At 39.7% G+C, this 21,337-nt stretch overlaps 2 long non-coding RNA genes and 1 other non-coding gene across 3 annotated transcripts; 1 reads left to right on the top strand and 2 right to left on the bottom strand.

Moving 5' to 3' along the window:
* Positions 1-502: 502 nt before the first annotated feature.
* On the bottom strand, positions 503-1,528 carry LOC145656546 (uncharacterized). Its single transcript, XR_014122183.1, has 3 exons — positions 1,466-1,528; positions 683-754; positions 503-554 (listed from the first exon to the last, which is right to left on the bottom strand). It is a non-coding gene; the product is annotated as an uncharacterized LOC145656546 (long non-coding RNA).
* Positions 1,529-13,663: 12,135 nt separating this feature from the next.
* Positions 13,664-13,737, top strand: trnai-aau (transfer RNA isoleucine (anticodon AAU)). Its single transcript has one exon. It is a non-coding gene; the product is annotated as a tRNA-Ile (tRNA).
* Positions 13,738-15,837: 2,100 nt separating this feature from the next.
* On the bottom strand, positions 15,838-17,281 carry LOC145656541 (uncharacterized). The gene is made up of 3 exons (XR_014122180.1): positions 17,047-17,281; positions 16,255-16,285; positions 15,838-15,987 (listed from the first exon to the last, which is right to left on the bottom strand). It is a non-coding gene; the product is annotated as an uncharacterized LOC145656541 (long non-coding RNA).
* Positions 17,282-21,337: the final 4,056 nt, after the last annotated feature.

The raw sequence follows: 21,337 nt of genomic DNA, 5'->3' as shown, positions 1-21,337 counted from the left end.
CCTGGTTGGGTGCGGACCAGAACCTGACAACTTGTTTCCACTTGATATCAGAATTAGTTGAAGAGAATAGCTGGTCCCGTCCTTTATTGCAACTTAAATAGAAACATGCTTTTGAGGGACCCTCCGGAGAATGTCGGAGGGGTACACAAGAGTTTAATTCTTATAAACCTTTTCAAGGGCAATTATGTAAACAACCCTCAATCTGTTGAATTCCGAGCGATATATATAGAATTGGAAATTGGTTGTGTAAAAATGAATTGTGATTGTTAAGCCACATAGATGTAAGTGGACATGAAGGGAAAAAATTGTGTGGGTGCCAAGTATGGTGATTGTATCTTAAAAGCTGTAGGAAATGTTACATTCAGAATGTTTGTGAGACAAAAAAAATAAGATATAATTACTATCCATGGTTTAATTGATTGTGTTGCAGACAACATAGGCAGGGATTAGACTGAAAAATGAGTATTTTTAATGCTGTTTATTGCTGTCATCAGAGGTTATGCAGCCATATCCTCCCGAGCAAGTACGGCTTCTAATCCTAACAGTTTGGCCACCTGCAGACACAAATACCGTGTTGAGCAATATTTAATTACATCTACTTGAAATGCATATTTAATTACATTGTTAGTATTTATGGAAAACAAGTGTTAGGACTGCTCTGCTGCATTGCAGACTTTCTCACTCTAGCAATCATGGCTTCCAGGTCCTCAATACATTTATCCCTCTCATTGACATTCATATCTTTAGGTTCCACCTGTAGATATGAGTAGAAATATTGTTGAACAGTAATTAAATACATTTAATTGAAATATGACTTTAATTACATTTTGATACATTTGTAATGTATAATTTGTATTGGACTGGAAAGGAAACAAATACAATTTTTATCGCATAGCCGTAATCACATAGCCTGCAGGCCTAATGATGTAAAAATGTGCCCGCAAACATCAAATGTTCAACAGAAATAACAGGACCTGACACACTAAGGTACCGTAGACCCATTCAAATTGTGCTATTGGAATAATAAATTCCAATGCATTCAGTCATTTTAGCTAGTGTTGATTTTAATTCTTGCCACAATTATACTAATAATCAGTGTTACAACTCAGCATGCAAAGTCACCGAACAGTCGACTGTTAATTCTATAGTAAGGAGAATGTAAAACAAACAAACAAAAAACCCACCAACAGTATTTTTTTTTCCTGTAACTGACAAAGATTGCATATGCTAAATGTATGTGTCCTAAATATATTCTAAATAAATTGACATTAGTGTTTTTAATTAATTTCTCAAACATTTGTTGAAATGCATTTGTAATTTATATTCAGAGACATTTCAGTGTACTTAAGTACAAGCATTCAATTAGCATCACTGTTCACCATAGCTGTTTTTCCATTTTTTTGTGGCTTTTGTCCATTGCCACAGTATGGCTTTAAATCATTTGTCTTGGTTCTACTTTACTTACTATGGCTGATTGAGTTCTCTCAATAGTGAAGTCATTCTTCATTAAAAACTTTGTTCTAGTATCTGTTTAAAAAGTAACAGAAAATGTCTTATTAGTGTTGTAAAGATACTTAGAACACTTCTATGTAGATCTCTCTCTCTCAGACAAACACACACACACACAGTTCATCCAAGTGGTGGCTGTGGTCAGAACTTACCCTTAAAGAAGTCATCCTCTGTTCTAGCAGGGATCTGGGCTCGTGTTTTTTCGTTTTTCTTTTTCCCATATTTAGCAAATATCCCGTGCTTTTCCTTTTCATATTTCTCAGAAGGAACATGTTCCTTGCGTCTTGGATTGCAATCATAACTACCGGACTGACCCATAATAAATTTAGTTTGAAAATCCAGGTGTAACCGTTATCTGTGATCTGTAGACTAAAAATGGTTCACAGAAATTGTTCATTTGAAAAATCTGTTCTTTGACTACATCATAATCGCTTAATTGATGCGGCTGCATTATGACATCACACGTCACGTCTGCAATAGTTTCCAATTTACAGCAACTTTAAAGAGAAAATGATTAGCAAATGTAGTTGCTAGTGATTGTCTAGTGATTGCAAGCAATGACTATTCGTGCTCTGCATTCTTGCGTATTTATTTATGCTAGGCTGTACATAACGCAGCCTTAAAAACATGGGATAAAAATCCCCATGTAACACAATTCAGGTTCTGTCTAAATACATGGCTAGCTAGCTATTTATTTTACAATCCCATTTAGCACATATATCGTCGTGAATGTCCTGAACAAAACGCACTGTACCTAATCCCCATAAATGACATATCTCTCACTGAATAAAATCTTGTATGCTTCAACAGTATACGGTGGGAGAAATGGCGATCACCTTTAAAAGGATTTCTTACTGTAGGCCTATTATAAACAACATGGAGGAAATTAAAATAAAGATACTTGAGTCAGACCGTGGGCACAGGCTGCTAATAAATCAGGTAAATGAAACTGGATGGACTGCTTAATTTTGTAACAACACAACATTTATGGTTACAAGGATGTTTCACACATACACTCTTAAGTGATGCTGACCTCAATATCCATATTTCACATTGTTACTGTAACACTATAGATGAACCTAAACCTCACATTCTCGTCACGTTGATAAGCTTTTTGAAAGTTCCGCTCTGCACGTCTCTGAAAGGCAGGTGAGTTAATCTCCTGGAAACATAAAAGCATGATCCTAAATCTTTCACTTTGTTCTTATATGCGAGTTGTCAATAATTCAAAATTCTTGTTAAAACTCTGGAACTCTGTTGCAGCTCACTCTCTCTGTTTTGCATTGCCAGATCGCTGGACAGGAGTATGTCCAGCTTTGCCACACGTGCCCTGCGCTGACCAGTACCGCCAGCAACCACAACACGTGGAGACGTAATCCTCTTTAACTACTTGTCCTTCCTCCACGTATATACACTCAAAACTCCAGTTTAGAGTGGTTAATGGCACTTACGCCAGCACACTGTACCGGTTTGTTCACCTGTAGTCAGAGATACACAGACCCGTTGGTGCGTATGCGTAACTCGGAGCAGGTGCTGCTCTACAAGGTTATGCTGCTGCTTATTGTCACTCTCTCACGAGCACAAGCCCTCATCTACTTTAACAAGGCTAAGTCACTGATAATGTAATAACAAACATGTTTGACAAAATACTAGGTCATGGTTTGCAGTCTGAAGTACTTCTGACCTGCTGAGAGTTAGCCTGATTTGATTTAGCTTGTTCTTAACCTTTGTTTAGTATGTTACGTAAAAGCTCATTCATGAGGGTTTATTTTTAATAGGCTGTAGTAATTTCAGGAGCTCAGGCAGGGGCATATTTATATTTATGAGTGGCTATGCAACACCCACTGAAATAAAAGCTGAGGATGTGATTGCAGAGGTAGGAGGAGCCAGAGCAGAATATTACAGAATATTACATTGCTTGAATAGTGGCTCTGTCTGCCCTGGGGGTATTATTGAAACCCAAAGGCTGAAAGGATGGAGAGAGAGAGAGAGAGAGAGAGAGAGAGAGAGAGAGAGAGAGAGAGAGAGAGAGAGCGTGAGCGAGTGAGCATGTGTGAACATATTCTTGTCACGGTACGGCCCCTCCGCCCAAACGTCTCCCCGTGTGTGTTTGCTTGTGTGTGTGTGTGTGTTCATCCGTATGGCCACGCTCCCTTGTGTTTCACGCCTGCTCTTCGTTGTGTTGTTAATGTTTGCGTATATAAGTCCTTTGTGTAAACGTTAACGTTGTCAGTGTTTGATCCCACGATAGCCTTAGTGCTACGTTGTCTTCCATGTCAATAAATAAACATCGTTGTATGCATCACTGCTCCTCTTTTGTATCCTGCCAAGCCTCCCTGCGTTACAATTATGATAAAATTTGATAAAATACTAGATCATAGTTTGCAGTCTGAAGTACTTTTGACCTGCTGAGAGTTAGCCTGATTTGATTTAGCCTGTTCCTAACCTTTGTTTAGTATGTTGCGTAAAAGCTCATGGAAATATTTCAGATGTAACATACATGTAACTAACCTAGTAGAGCAAAATTACAGAATTGTAAGGAGGAAGTGACGTTCTTGGGGCATATCATTAAGGGAAATACACACAAGCTGTCTCAAAACCGACCACAAGCCATAATTTCGCTACCTAAACCATAGTGGCATACTCCCTTCTTACTGTTTTAGTCCCACACGCAGTACACCGAATACTGCAGGACCAAAGAGTGTCACACTTATCAGCCCAGTGGTAGCTGAGATACCACACCACCCTCTTAGATATGCCTAATATAACTGTCAAAAGGTGTATAACACTGAACCCAGCTACACTCCTTCCTACGGAGGAGGATGGAGATCCACAAGACTGCACAGCAGTCTTAGCTGAAGTATATATACCGCGGGTTGATCTCTTTGAAGAAGCCATAAGTAACCCAGACCTATGCCTCTATGTGGATGGGTCAGCAAGCAGGGACGACACAGGGGTCAATAGGGCAGCATACGCGGTAGTAACAGATCATGAAATACTTAAAACAGAAGTATTACCATCCTCCTATTCAGCGCAGGCTGCTGAACTAGTAGCACTGACGGAAGCATGCAAACTAGCTGCAGACAAAACTGTTAATGATTTTGGAGCCATATGGAAACATAGGCAATTCCTGACAAGCTCGGGTAAATATGTTAGACATCACCATCTTGCTAGAAGCCATTTCGCTGCCAAAGACAATTGCAGTTGTTAAGTGTGCAGCTCACAGGACTACAGAAGACCAAATCAGCAAGGGGAATAATTTTGCAGATAGAGTAGCAAAGGCAGCTGCAACTAAAACTGCTGTGCAAGCAATACAGGAAACCGCTGCTACCCCGCAGGCCACATTACGGGAAATTCAGTCAGGGGCTACCGCCACCGAGCGCACCAGGTGGAGATAACTAGAACCTCCTGTTAACAACCCACACTGCTGTCAAAATAGAAGGACAAGGAACCTGGGTACATCACACACGCTGTAAGAAGGCTCCGACACCAGCCCTAACTCCAAGCAGCAGCACCCAAACAGACTAGGTCGGAACTGTGTTGAGTAGGGTGTTAAAGCCAAGGCCTAGCCTTTCGACACTCGGAACCGTCAAGAGACGGTAGAGAAAATCAGACACAGCTAACACAGTCAGAACATAGACTGCATATTAATATGGATGAAGAATCCCATGACTTATTAGAAGACTTGTTACCATTTCAGGGTCCCAACGCCACTGAGGCAGAAGGATTAGCAGCTAAATGCCAACAAAATACAGCGTGTATGTCAGCCATTGTGCATGCCCAACATATCAAGCAAGAGTGCCTGGTGTGCCAGCACACCAGTGTTCCAAGGACTGTAATCCCTCTGAAAAACGCAGACGTAGGAGAAGTGAATATGACAATTTCTATGTGCCAGGTTATTTACCAGACCTCAAACTGTCCCAGTCCCACTAACCCCGCACCACCGAAAATGATGCTGCATGTGGCAGCTAGTAAGGGTGAGATATTTGTATAGCAGATGAAGCAGCAGGTGCCGGAAGGCTGGTCCAGATACGTCAACTATGTGCAGGTGCACAGCAATGGCACTTGCAGTGACTCCAATAGCAGTTCCCTGTGGAATTGCTCCATGACAACCCTGCAGGGGTATTGGAATGTAATGTGGGTGGGTGGTTCGGTGGTCTATAGTGAATTGCCACAGAACTGGACTGGTTGTTGTTATCCAGCTGTAGTGCGCCCAAGGACGCAGGTGTATACACTTCCCCATGCCAAGCAGCACAGGGTGAGGAGAGACATAACCAGCACAGACTATTGTGGTAGAATTCTGAGGGACCCATGGACCACTCCGGGTGAAACCATTGGTTGGTCCCTTTTCCTGGGCGGTGGCACAGTAGCAGACCTGCAAAAGATCAATGGCTTAGCTTATCAGTTACTGCAAGTAGTTAATGACACCTTAGCAGCAATAGGTGCCTTAAAGATAGAACAACAAGTGATAAGGGCAGTAGTGCTTCAACATAGAATGGTATTAGATCTCCTAACCATGAAGGAAGGAGGAGTGTGCAAAATGATTAACACTTCCTGCTGTTTTTACATTCCAGATCTCAGCGCTAATATTACTGATTATATGAATCATATGTGATCTGCCTTCACTCCGCAGCCTACAGTTCCAGTAGCGGCTGTAGCGTTGCCCATTCTGCTACCCATTCTTCTTCTTTTTCTTCTTCTTCTGTGTTTACCTCCTTTTTTGTCATTGCGTGTCAGACGTCTTTCTAGTGTGTTCACCATGCCAGCGCTCAGCGGCCATGCCAATGACCAACCCCAGATCTGCGAAGACATTCTGCTCCCCAAGATGGGCGGTGCTGGTGATCCACATGAAGACTTCGTAGTGCTATTTGCTGAATAAATGTGTGATAATGTGTGATATAGAATAAAGGGGGGAAATGTTGTGGAAATTTCCCTTACTTCATTTTGTGGAAATTTACTTTGCTTTATTTTACTTTGCTTTATGTTTCTATAGTCACAGCATAACAGTCTGCAGATAAGCATGTGAGTCAGGGACACCAGCTGCTCACATACCGTTCTAACCATAGAGATAGAAGAAGCCTTCAGCGCTCAGGCTAACCAAAACATGAATTATCAGATACTCTGTAGGAGTCGTTTTTCTTTTTTTCCTCTTTCTTCTGTTCTCTGTATAAGGGGAGGGGGACCGTACTGCGCGTCAGTCCTCTTACTCTGTTATACAGGGGACAGAACTCAATAAACTTTTACTCTTTACTACTCAATGCATAAAGCTGTCTGTGTTTGATGTGCTCTCATTTTCCCACCACATCCATTTAGCAGTACTTCTGAATAACCGAAATGGCTTAAAACAGCTGAGGGGATGTTTGAAACTGAGTGATAAGATGTTCAGCAATTTATATATGATAATACAAGGCAGTAAATTAAATTGGGCTGAACTGGACAATAGTACCTGGCATGAAAAGTATGTCGTAGAGAGAGTAACAAAAAACTCAACCTCTCACCTCGCGCTCTGAGATGTCTCCGTCACTGTCTGTAGTGTCCTCTAGGATACTGCTGCCCTCACTAAAGTGTGTTACCCTGACCGGGTCAAACATCTCTTGAACATATAACTACACAATGGAAAATCAGCTTCAAGTGCTGCATTGAGCTAGAGTGCATTGTAAATGGCCAGATACAAATGGCAATGTCAGTAGTAAATTTATATATGCAGTCATGAAACAGGACCTAGCTGTAGAGCACAGCTTTAAGGTGCATATTATGATGTGCTCTTACCAATCATCCTCCTGGCTGTGTCTTGCTCTTTTGGCCAAATGTTTCTCTTCCAAAGCAGACAGACCAGACTTGCTGCTTATTACTCCGTGCACTATAAATAAACCACATGTATAATGCCTTGTAAACAATGGAACAAGGGAAATTTGAATTGTGACTACTCTGCTAAAGGAGCGGATAAGGCAACCCACCCAAACCCCCCGAAAGCTGTTCTGTTATCCCTAATTGCTATGTCCTGTGATTAACTCAAAGGCTGGAGAAGTTTCACCTTTCTCTATTTGAATCCTGAAGGCTGTTCGGTTCCGTCGCCCACAATCCATCCTGTGTAATTAAACATTCACATCATAACTCGACCCCGTGTAATAGGGCAAACTCACTCGGATGGGGGAAAGGATTACAGACTACCTGTACTGCTGCCGCAACTCTGCGGCCATTCCAACAACATCCACATACATTCCAGCAACATCCTATTATAGGACACAGTGGGCTTAAGTACACCCATTTAGTAGCATGTTGGACCTTCTTTGGCCTCCAGAACTGCGGCAATTCTTTCTGGCATAGTTTCCACTATGTGCTGAAAATACTCTGCAGGAATCTTGGTCCAATCTTCATAGGATATTTTCTCTCAAATTACATGGAGGGACTGACATGTTCTAAACTGCCTGTTATACTCTTACAGCTGCTTTGAAATACAAAAAAACATATTTATCTTCCACTCCACTCAAGAATGGCCACACTTGGAATTTCCCTTGGCACATTTAAAGCATTGTGTGAGCCAGATAGCTTCTGTTTTCAACCTTCCAATGCTCTGAGTAGTAGTGTTCCATGCATATGACATGCTTCAACACATCCATGCATGTTGTAAAGAAACACAGTGTAAGCAGTATTAATGAAAGTGCATCTCTACCTCAAACTCACCAGTGTAACAATTACAGTGTGTGAAATCTAATTTTAAATGGCGATCAGCCTTCTTAACAAATCTCCAATAACAAATAAGCAGAACTCACCTTGTTGAGTGTTTGTGTTTGTTTGTGTGTGTGTGTGTGTGTGTGTGTGTGTGTGTGTGTGTGTGTGTGTGTGTGTGCAGTTTTAAGCATAGCAAGGCACTTCAGGGTTGCCAGGTGGAGCCTTCCTGAAGACCCTGATACTGAAACAGCATTAAAAGCTGCAATGGCACTGTAGTTGTTTTTATCTGCACTAATACTGCTTTGAACTCTTGCACTCTTACATACAGTAAGTTTCTGTGTACCTTTAGTAAATAAAGGGATTCTATTCTAATATTACAAATCACTATGTCCAGTGTTTTGATAAATGGCATCTTCAAATTATCTTTGCTGTTTCTTTGCATTAAACTTTAAGCCTGCCTTTTAATGAGTCCACAATATTATACAGGATAGTCTTGACTATAAAGCTGTTTTGAATTAAACTTAAATGAAAAAATAATAATAAATGGGTTGTTGTGTTTGTAGGTTTGATTCAACACAGGATCAGACAGGTTCCTATAAGTGGAAAAATTAAAAAAAAAAATATTTCTGCTGAACCTCAGTCTGCAACCAGCTATTCATCAGAGAGAGACTATTAACAGACCTATAAAGAAACTGATGTTATATGCATATGATGAACAAGATTTCCTGCTGGATCTGTACTCTCATGTGAAGGACTCTGAGACTCAAACAGGCAGGAGTGTCCTTCCAGCATTACAGCCAGTTTACCAGTCAGCATCTGCAGTCTGGTACATAGACCTCAGAGAGAAAGACCTCCCTCTTCCTAGAAGTGCTGAAACTCCAAACAGTGAAGAAAGCAGTGGAGCTTAATGACTGGTCAGATGAAGAGAGTGAAGTGAGGAGTTTCCTTCAGTGTCTGCCATGTCCCAGCTGAGGTGAGTGTGAAGCTTTTATTAGTACTATAGGAGTTGTGTTTAACTTTGAAACTGATGGTGTCACAGCCATTTGTGGCTGGGAGTCTAAAGGAGCATAATTGGCTGTACTCTTAGGGAGAGAGAGAGTGGCATACGCTCTCTCCCTTGTTAATTACAGAGACACCGTGCAATCAAGGGCGTCTATAAGTTCACGCGTCAGAAGGGGGAGGAAAAGACTATTTTCCGAGTACTTAGAATAACATTCTGTACTTTTTGGAGAAAATTTTCTAGAATGTTTTCATGTAGAGAGAGAAATGAGTGGCTAAAATGTCAGAAACATTAAGGGGACAAATGGGGAATACTATAACAGCTCTTTCCATGTGTTAGTGACACCAGATGGTAAAAAAGAGCCCTGACTCTTGCAAACTTCATTTTTTTGTAGAACAAAGAGAAAGATGAATAACTCGCTTTATGGCCTTTTTCCACTCATGCATACTAATTCCAGTATGCATCAAAACATTGTCAGAAAAGTAGGAGTGCAGACTTTGAAAAAGGTCATGTGAGGTAATCTCTGTGGCTTTGTCTCTGGTTGTCTAGTGGTTAGGATTCGGCGCTCTCACCGCCGTGGCCAAGGATCGATTCCTGGTCAGGGAAAAACCTCTTTTTTGCTCATATAAAATGACAGATTCTGCATTAAAACATAAAGTTTGTGGGAGTCTGAGTTGAACCGACAGCCTAAGGATGACAGTTTTAACTTCTACTCTACCAATTGAGCTATTGAAAGTGACGTGCAAGTAATCCCACATGTCCAAACACCAGTATGTTGGCAAGAAACACAGCCAGTTTTGGATGTTTCAATTGTTAAGTTCATTTGACACAAAGAAGAAAGATCGCATCGTATAAGTTGTTCAGCTACAAACAGATATATCTTTTGATGACATTTGGAATCATACTGGACTTTGTGTACATGAATGGAGAAAGGCCATAAATGGTTAGAATAACATTCAGTGCTTTTGGAGAAAAGTTTCGAGAGTTTTGTCATGTAGTGAGAGAAATGAGTGGCTGAAATATCAGGCATTAAAAGTGCAATTTGCACTCATGGAAAGAAAATTGCTTTCATGTGGACCGCATTGAGATATCGAACTGCCTGTGGAACATAACACCTCTTAAGAGGCTAGATTTGTGCTCTCAAGCTGCGATGGTGGTTTTCTCATGGCTTCTAAAAGAAGAGGCTGTGGTCAGGGTGGAGTGAGTCTTTGATAACCAAGATTGTTGTTGGTTTGGCCTTCAAATAGACAACGGCATTACCCAGTGTCAGGTCTTTCTCAGTAAACTGCAGAGAATGATATAGAGGGCAAGAAATGGTCAAGCACAGTTTTATTGGGTGTGTGTCTCTAAAAAACACTAGAGCTCTCTGATACATTTTTGGTTCAAGATTTAATCATCATGCAAATGATTGTGATTAACGCTTTGTCTGTTTAATTCAAATATTATACTATAAACCTAATATTTTAATAGGGTTGGCAACTTTCTAGATCCGATTACATGTGTGTGAAGTACAAGTGCTGTAGCTATATGGTATACAATTGTTCACAGTAGCCTAATTATAATATATACAACCAAAAATGCATCTAAAATAAACACCAGAAACCTGGACTAAGGGTAATGTACATAAGTGCATTAAATCTAGGTAGGACTGCCCAATAGATAGGATAACAGCAGAACAATTGTCCCGCCATATAAGCAAAATGAGAGCCTGCTAAGGCCACCAAGAGGGTGCCAAAGACCATGTATTTATTTCTATTTGTTTTTTTATCTATGTTATGTCAGTGGCAGCTCAGATTTCTTCATAGGGCCCCACACAGGCTTGGGCCAGCCCTGGTATCACAGTGTCGTGCACTGGAAAACCATCAAGCCTGTTGATTATGCTACCAGTGTTGTTCATGTAACTGTGCAAATAAACTGCAAACACAATTACTTTTAGAAGTATCATCCAGTTTGTTTTCACAATTCCCAAAATGTAATGAATCACAGCCAAAAACTACATTCTATTAATACAGAACGTTTATGAAAGTTAATTTAATCTAATTAACAATAAATGAACAGTCGAATATTATAGTTCAAACAGTCCAATAGCTGTAGTAATGGCTTAACTCATTTTGCTTATTTAGAGAGAACGATAAATTTGAAAACCCACAGGTTTGTAAATTTGGGTCTCTAAATCATACAAAAGTAGGTTTTCTATTGCTGAACAGTTAGCTAGCTAACAAACTACCAGCACCTAAACGATCAAAGTTTAAAGCTGAACAATGAAATGGTTCCACAAGGAATGGTTTATAGCCCCGAATTTGACACTTGCTGACACTTGACACTTGCTGACCCCAACTGCTAACTAGCTTATCTCTGTGATAAAGCGATACAATCTTTAGCAATGAGGACATGAATAAAGTATCCTTTACAATTTTCACAATATTGTGAAAATTTAATCTGCTGGCATTGGAGGTTATTAAATATTCACAATATCAATAATAATTCCTTGGTTCACAGAATCAGACATTACATTTTTGCTGTTATGGCAGCTGTTATAAAGATCATATTTATACAGAACCCTGTTCAGTTACTGCTAGTATTGAGGCACCATTGCATAACTAATAGCGGTACAGAGACAGAAACATCATGTGTTCAGATGAATAACTATGAATGTGTTAGATGAATAGTGCAGATTAGAATCATATCAAGTTCAAGTTCAAGTTCGGTTTATTCGTCACATACATAGTCATACACAGTATAACACGCAGTGAAATGGTGGAGGGTGCTCTGTCCAAACTGAGGAAGAGAACCAGGGTTGCATAGAGAAAAAAAAAAAATATATATATATATATATATACAGATAAATATATATATTATATGTATGTACAAAAATATAATAACAATATATGTATATTATGATTATATACACAATGTACAATGTATATGGTTGGGTATATATGTACACAATCTACAGAATGTACAGATCCATTTTGTATAATACCATATCTACAGTCTATACCATATCTATCCATCATGTGTTCAGATGGCCAGCAGTGTGCTGTAAAATATACATTGTCAGATATTAATGTCTGCTCTGGATGTGTGTGAGAGAGTCTGTGAGAGGTTTGCATTTGTGTGTGTTGCCTGACTATGAGTGGGAAAACCATATAAAGGTAAAAACATTACCTCTGCAACAAGGATCTCTTCTATTTGAAGGAAAGGTTTAAGTTAGACACAGTCTCCACAGAGAAAGTTAAATCTGGTTTGTGTTAAGACCAGTTGACATATCAGTGGTTTATCACTGATTATGTCTGCCACTGAGATACCACAAATTAAGGACTCCAGATTCCAAGACATAGAGTTGTGCAGTGTGAGCCATACATCAATTTGAAAACTTCAAAAGTCACGTAATGTGTGCATGGCATAAGCATATCAGCAGCAGGTCCCAAAAACATTTGCTATCAGAAATGATTTCATCATTAAAAAAAACCTACAAATTCTAGACTTGAGAATGTGAGCATTAATCCCACTAACACTCACATACTAAAAGAGCACTCTACCACTTGAGCTAGTTCTCCTAGAGTGGGACTTGTTTGCAGATCGGACAAAAGCTGAAGACACAGTGGAATGGCAATTCTCTAGGAGATCATACCAAATCCTGCATCCACCCTAAATATTTCATCTAGCTGTGAAGTCAAAAAAGCTTATTCCTGAAATGGCAGGAATAGTTCTTGCAGATTCTGATATGCTATGCAAACAGTATAAAATGTGAGCTATGTTAGATCTGGCAGCCATTGGCTCTAACTGTCTCTTTTTAATGAGTTAAGCAATGCTTACAGAATTACTTTCTATGGCTTCAAATACTTCCAAGAATTAAACCTTGCAGAGTTCTGTAGCTAGACACATTGTCTCTGTAGGTTTGACATGTTCATTTGACAAACTAGCTAAAATAGCATCTTTTGGTTTGATTAAATTGCCCCTTAGACCCAGACAAAAAATTGCTCAAAATCTTTCTGCTTTTTCATGCAGCAATGAGCCAGATTTCCAAAGAAAGAGGAGGTATGGTTAAAGCTAGAAACAAATGCCCACTCTGTGCTCAGGCAGAAAATCTGATATTTTAAATATGTCCCTAAAAGGTTTATATTCCTTGGCTCACAGAATCAGACATGACATTTTTGATGTTATAGCAGATTTCATGGTGTAATAGACAGCACTATGTAACTCGCAGCAATAAAGCTCAGTGGACTTTGCAATTGATGATTTCGTCACTGTGTACAACTGCACTGAATTGCTCTTTAACAAAAGCTTCTGCACATTTGCTTTTGAAGTTTAATTCAAAAGTTGGCTGCAGAATAACCATTTGTCAGAGGGAACAATATGTGTCAACTTTCACCTATGCTCGGTCGAAAAGTGGCCGTAATCTTGTTGACACCAAGTCTACAATTTCATAGAAAGGTTCCCTTCACTGCTGCACCGAGAACTGGGAAATAAACTGAGAAAGGCCAATTAGCTCAGTTGGTCAGGGCGTGGTGCTAATAACGCCAAGGTCATGGGTTCGATCCCCATATGGGCCATGTGAGTTTTGGCTGATGAATGACCCCTTGTCAACAAACCACCTGTTGCAAAAAGGGCACCTGTTTGAACTTGTGTTGCTTATAACATTGCTTGTAAACCCCAATCTGCTAAGACATGTTCCAAGTACAGGAAAGTGAGAGTATGTTCTTTATTACACAACCTTACCCATGGATTTGTGCTTGTTTACAAATTTTGGACATTGCGGAGAAAAGTATGAAATCAGAGGGACTCTGGCATTAGTGTAAGGCTCTCGATCGCTGTGTGAATTGGTCAAGGAAGCCATTCCAGAGACATGCAGATGACCTGCATCCTCCCCATCAAATTATAGCAAGTTAGGTGTCTGGCAGTGCCAGGGAGTTCAAATCCTTTAGTCTGAAATGTGTTGGGATATGATTATGCCTGCCACTGAGATACCACAAATTAAGCACTCCAGATTCCAAGACATAGAGTTGTACAGTGTGAGCCATACATTAATTTGAAAACTTCAAAAGTCATGTAATGTGTGCATGGCCACTGAGATACCACAAATTAAGCACTCCAGATTCCAAGACATAGAGTTGTGCATTGTGAGCCATACATCAATTTGAAAACTTCAAAAGTCACGTAATGTGTGCATGGCATAAGCATATCAGCAGCAGGTCCCAAAAACATTTGCTATCAGAAATGATTTCATCATAAAAAAAAAAACTACAAATTCTAGACTTGAGAATGTGAGCATCAATCACACTAACACTCAAATACTAAAAGAGCACTCTACCACTTGAGCTAGTTCTCCTAGAGTGGGACTTGTTTGCAGATCGGACAAAAGCTGAAGACACAGTGGAATGGCAATTCTCTAGATCATACCAAATCCTGCATCCACCCTAAATATTTCATCTAGCTGTGAAGTCAAAAAAGCTTATCCCTGAAATGACAGGAATAGTTCTTGCAGATTCTGATATGCTATGCAAACAGTATAAAATGTGAGCTATGTTAGATCTGGCAGCCATTGGCTCTAACTGTCTCTTTTTAATGAGTTAAGCAATGCTTACAGAATTACTTTCTATGGCTTCAAATACTTCCAAGAATTAAACCTTGCAGAGCTCTGTAGCTAGACACATTGTCTCTGTAGGTTTGACATGTTCATTTGACAAACTAGCTAAAATAACATCTTTTGGTTTGATTAAATTGCCCCTTAGACCCAGACAAAAAATTGCTCAAAATCTTTCTGCTTTTTCATGCAGCAATGAGCCAGATTTCCAAAGAAAGAGGAGGTATGGTTAAAGCTAGAAACAAATGCCCACTCTGTGCTCAGGCAGAAAATCTGATATTTTAAATATGTCCCTAAAAGGTTTATATTCCTTGGCTCACAGAATCAGACATAATAATGCCAATGTCAGGGGTTTGATCTCCATATGGGCCATGTGCTTCTTCCTGGAAGATTTTTTAAACCATTTTCAATAATGGCACCACTTTGAACCAGATACCTTTTTCTCTTCTGACAGCTCCACAGTTGCCTTGTGAAAAGAATACAGTATAGACAGACACCCACAAACATTACTGTACACATCAGAGGTCAGCGCAGGAATGTCAGTTTGTAAACCCGCCAAATCTGCCCCCACAGGCTCCCTGAGTTCTACTAATCGCTCCAACACCTTGTTTCAACCTCAGTTTCTTTTTTTTAATTTTCCCATATCCTCTTGAGCGAGGTCCAACATCTCCTTTAACAATAAAACAGTAAACGTTACAGATGTAGCAATATAAAACAATATGTAAACAATGTGAAAATAATGTTACTAGCTTTGGCAGTTGTGCTGCTTCTAAAATAGCCCACCAGCTTCCTTGACGTTCTACAAATGTCAGATAGCACTGGGGTTATTTCAAGAGCCTTTTTAACAACTTTATTCAGGGTGTGAGCAATGCAGAGCGCATGAGGCAGCTTCAGCTATTTGCCACAGGCAGTCCTATTAGATGTGCCCTCAGTAACCAGACATGTGACTTTATTTTATTCCCCATTCTTCCATAAGAGAGGATTTCACACAGGCCAAATTTTCAGCCGTATGCGCCCGCAGGAATTTCACAACACCAAGTAGTGTAGACTTCAGAAACGTGTTGTCATCTATAAAATAGCAGGTCACAGCCAAGAAGGCATCCACATTAAGAGATGTCAACATGTCTTCTGTCAAACTCATTGCAGGAACTTTCTGGACCTCAGCTTTGGCCTTCTCTTTCTCTTGTTGACATTTGGCCTCAACCATGGCCTTTGCAGTCTAAAGGGAAGGAAGAAAATAATTATATATTTTTTTACTACTACTCTCATAATGTATCCATGTCACCACACATACCTTCCTAGTTGGGAGAATATAAGTTGAATCAAATTTTGCTACCAAGTCCCTGAAGCTTTTATCCTCAACTATGCTAAATGGCTGTGTGTCTCTAACTATCATGGGGACCAAAGCCTCATCCAGCTCTTCCTTTCTGGTCACTGCTTTGTAAAGATTAGATTATACTTTGTCACCAAAAAATATAGTACTCACCAATGAAATTCACTTTATAATCCAATCCAAACTGCAAATAACATGTAAGGTGCAGAGAATAATGCAATATAAATATTTATGTATATACAGTATATACACATTTTATATACATGTGCATAATAACGTTAACACCTTGTGACAACTGATAAATAAGCCAAATGACACTGGCAAGGGTGACAGTAGGAAAAACTCATTGGAGTTTAACACTAGATATCTGAAATTGTACACATGGCACAATGATTATTCAGTATTCAAATTGAAGTAGACTCTTGGGACTAGACATCCATTTACACCCAGGCTTATTTGTCCATCATTTAGGTTCCATTTGAGCTCATCTAATACAGAAGAAAATGTAAAAAAAACCCAACATAAAACGCCTTTGATTTTTTTGATGTAACGTGTCTATTGATGCTGGAGATTCAGCTTCACTCATGCTCTACATTTCCTGATTCACCAGGGTCTTGTCTAATAAACTGAACAGTTTTGAGCATATACATGAAATGACTAAGTAGCTACACAATGTTTTCCAGTAAGTGTCCTAGTCTTCCTAGTCAAAAACCTCTCCAAATGCACACAAAGTCATCAATCACTATACATCAAGTTTTCATGTTTCTTTTTGATAAAACATCACAGTAAGTTACTTTAGTAAGTTCCACAACAATATTAGCTTCATAGCATCATTGTTAGCATCATTAGGGGAAAATACTGTAGCTAATACTGTAAATGCTGTGGAAAATATTGTAAATGCTGTAATATTGTAAAGAAGTAGTATACTTTCTCATTTATACTTACAATTTGTAATAGGATTACGAATTTTTCCAGCAGTGAATGGAAACATCCAGTGATTTGCTATGCAAACCTCGAAGCTAGTCCATGCTAGCAGCCATGCTAGTCCATGCTAGCAGCACCCAAACAACTCCACATAAACTTCAGTTAAACTAAGCCTCTTCCTTTCCATGATGTCCAAAAGTATTGGCGATCAAATCATTCTTACAGTTGTACGTCAAACCCATGCGCTAGGCTATCTGCTAACAACACTGAAGCACTGACAGTACACAATGTGCATACCTTTAAGCATTAAAGGGATGACTAAATAAGGTAAGTGAGGGGTCTACGTTTTCATCTAAGCCTCCTCTATTTGATGAAACTGCTGTCAATCAAGCAGCTTGCTCTGGAAACTCTTGGAAACGCCTGGACACATAGGTGTGAATTGCTGTCACTCCAAGACAATGGCGCTGCCATGGCCAATAAAAATCAATATAAAATAGAAACGGGGGGTCTAATGCTCTATTCAGGAACACTTTAATGTCAGTAGTGTGCAGTAGTGTTTCAGTTAACCAAAGGCTTGTGTAGTTTGGGTTTGTTCCGAAGGAACCGAACCGAAAGAAAAACGTCGCTTTTACGCAAAGAAGTGAGCACGCAATTAAAAGAACTTTACCAACACTCTGTATACCATTTAAACATGTCACACAGTTGTTTTGATGGTAATTGAATTTTCTATGACAAAATCTGAACTTAACAAAATCTGATCTTATACCGGAAGAATGTTTTAAAAGGCAACTTAAAAGGGCAGGCACATTTTTGTGGAAATTTTACCCAAAAAACACAATGTCTTCAGCATGCAATTTCTGGCAAACGGATGCATTGCACGGCTGATAATCAGTAAGCAGATACTTGTATTAGTCCTAAGAAATGTTATGTTGATAAATGTACTTTACTTTAAGAATATTCAGTGTTATTAAGTAATTTATTTGAGCATGCCTGTTTGGACCTACCCATGAGCCCGCTAGGGGCGTTGGTGTGTATAGGGGTTAACCAGATGTTCTATACTATTATAATACCCATGGTTCCGAATACATGTAAATACCACACCATCTTCTCCTTCTGCAGAGTTTAACTAAAAAGATACTTTTCATGTCCGACGAATGTCATGTTCAGCGAATACCATGTGTGCAGCTATTGTACCTCGGTGAGTGTGACCTCCCAGCCCCCCACCAAATTTATAGGCTCCAAAAATTTGGTTGTGTAGCACGAAATCTTATTATCGAGGTACATGTCTTTGGAGGCATTACATGGTAGAGTTACATAGAATCCGTTCTTTTCCATGGTGACCGGATTATAATTTCAATTTGATTTTAGCACCCCCTTTTAATCTTTTACAACGTTAAGAACGTCCTCCGCCGGAATCCAGAAGTAAAACTTATCGGGCCATCCAATCCACTTGATCAAGCAAATCTTTTTTCGGTTCCTAGTTTTTTCAGATAGAATCTTTTCTATTTTAATGGCTTTATCTTTTCCCACTATAATCAGCTCCCACTATGATGCAGCTCCTGTTCATAAAAGGTCCTATGTATATTTTCCCCATTGAAATCCCATAATTTGTATATGGGAGGGTGTCTCCTTAGACATTCAGAAATGGTAAAATATTCATCCATAAAGTTCTGCCCGTACCCTTTATCAAATTGTCACCGTCTCACCGACTCTAAACTTCAATCTTAGTTTTTCCACCTTTTTCCATTGAAACAACCCATACAAGGTTTTAAACACCTTGAAGGAATTTCCTTCATTCACTTCAATGGGTTTCATTTTAATGCTGCTGTGATAGCTGTTGTTATAAGCATGAACAAAGTTCTGTACCACATCGATGTATTTTCTCGTATTGATAGCTGTGAAGTATCTCCACATTCTGGTTTTCAATGTCCTGTTGAACTGTTCACACACTGATGCTTTTTGTCCTGTTCCAGTAGCAAAGTGATTGATGTTATGTATTTTCATGAATGTTTTGAAACTTATTTAAAAATTCTTTCCCTTCATCAGTCTGAAGTTTTTTAGGAACTCTGCCTTCTTTTAGAATCAAAACAAAGACCTCGGCACTGGTCTTGTTTTTCATCATGCGTATCCAAGCATACTTGGAAAGTATATCTATACACGTTAGCATAAATTTCATGTTCCAGTTATGTTCCGCTATGCTGGTCATGTCCAACAAATCGGCCTGCCATTGTTCATCTATGTTTTTTACAATGACTTTGTTTCTTTTCAATTTCACAGAGAATGGTTTATGTAGTGTGTAAGCATCAACCCTTTTACCGATTTCATCCACCACGGACCTTTGCAGACTCTCGACTCCTCCATAGGATCCGGGGTTTGAGGGAGTATAGTAAATATTTTTCAGCAGATGATCAGTCATGGTGAAATGATTGAAACACAATGAGGAGAGTGCTAGAATGGATTATGGTTTTATTAGCATCTTTTCAGCAAAAGATTATATACATAAAAAAATATATACATATAATTACATACAGATCCTATCGGTAACGTTTACTGTTCTGACTCTATTTTCAAGGGTTTTACAGAACAATGTGATCAACTCCATCCTCAGCACTCTTTTTTTCTCAGGTGAAGGATCAGTGCAGGTGTCGAAGAGGTTTCCCATATGACCTGATCACCAGGGTTCAGGTTTTCCTGCAGATTCCAGTAGTCCACGACGTCTTCGTGTACCTGCTCCCTACACACGCTATACTTTTTGAGAGCGGATTTGATGTTCTGTTCCTCCTGCAGGTCGGTTACCACTACCCCAGCGATAGCCTGAATCTTGCTAGAGGATGGAAGTATCTGAATGCCACACAGCTTCAAAGCTCTTGACAGTGTGTGCATGAACCATGGCTTGAACAGTTTTTTTTATCAGCTTAGGTGCGTTGAGGCTGAAATAGGATTCATCTGGATCGTAAAGGCATGTGTGTTGACACTGACTAGGATGGTCAATAGCACAACCGTAACAGTTTTCTCTGTCTTCATCAATAATTCTATACATCTGATTCCCGATCACAGCTCGAATGACCGCGATCACCGGTGCGTTGATGCACCCATCGGTTTTGTTGTTATTCGTGTTTTCACAAAAGCTTGTTTCAGAGGGTCCGCTCTTATTATCATTCACACCTGTAAGAGCAGAGGAATGGGGCAGAGTCTCACACGTGGGGAATCCGGGCAGTGAACCTGGAGCACACACCCCAAACAGGACACCCCCCCCCCCCATGTCAGACAGAGTACTCCCAAATTTGCGATCTTTAGCACGCTTTAACACAGAAGCAGGAAATACTGCATGTTCAAAGACAATAAGACTGTCATCAATAGGGCCTGAAACTACTTCAGGTAAGGGGAATACAATTCCACCGGCAATGTCATTTCCTAATATAAAGGACACCCCAATCATGGGCAAAGCTGACCTAACAGGTACTTTAACCATACCTGTGACTCCATCAGTTCTAACATAAATGTTATACAGTGGGAGCCGGAGTACTCCTAGTTTAACGCCTTGCACTAACTTACAACAATATGACTGAGTTGAAAAAGGCAACACATTATCTAACATAAGAGACACAGCAGCATGTAAACCTGTGATGGACTGTTTGTCTTCATCTGCCTTGAAAAGAGAAACATATCCCTCAAAAAGAAATGGCTGAAACACAGAATCTGGGGGACGAAGCGAAGACTTCTGTGGATACAGTGCTTACAGCACTTACCGTTTTTTTTTTGTGAGCGGGCATTCTTGCGCTTAAGCGCAGGACAATTACCTATAATGTGTCTACGCTCATGGCAATAGAAGCACTCTCTGTTTCCACAGAAACAGCTGAAACAGGGCTATCAGATTTCAGGGAGCTCACAGAAGTCAGCACAAATTCATCAGCAAGTGTAGAAGCAAAGGATAGGTTACACACTTCTTGTTCATTTAAATACTTTAATATGTTCTCAAAAAGACAGTTCTTGATTTCTTCAACCAGTATGAGCTCTTTAAATTGATCAATTGTGGTAATGTTACATGCAGTACACTACTTGTCTAATAAAACTTTTCCTTGGCAAATTCCACAAATGTCTGGCAGGGGTTTTTCTTTAAGCGTCTGAAATTTTGTGTGTATGCTTCCGGCACTAGTTCATATGCTCGGAGAACAGTTATTTTTACACTTTCGTAATCTAGGCTCTGCTCAAGCGTTAGGGAGGAACACACATGTTCGGCCTTACCAACTAACTTACACTGCAGTAAGAGAGACAATACTTCCTTGGACCAATCCAGTGTCAATGCTATGTG

Source organism: Electrophorus electricus, unplaced genomic scaffold (assembly GCF_041902795.1).
Source record: "Electrophorus electricus isolate QZ-2024a unplaced genomic scaffold, ASM4190279v1 Scaffold78, whole genome shotgun sequence".
NCBI classification, from domain to species: domain Eukaryota; kingdom Metazoa; phylum Chordata; class Actinopteri; order Gymnotiformes; family Gymnotidae; genus Electrophorus; species Electrophorus electricus.
Note: the sequence above shows the minus strand (reverse complement) of the source record. Positions and strands in the feature narration are given on the sequence as shown.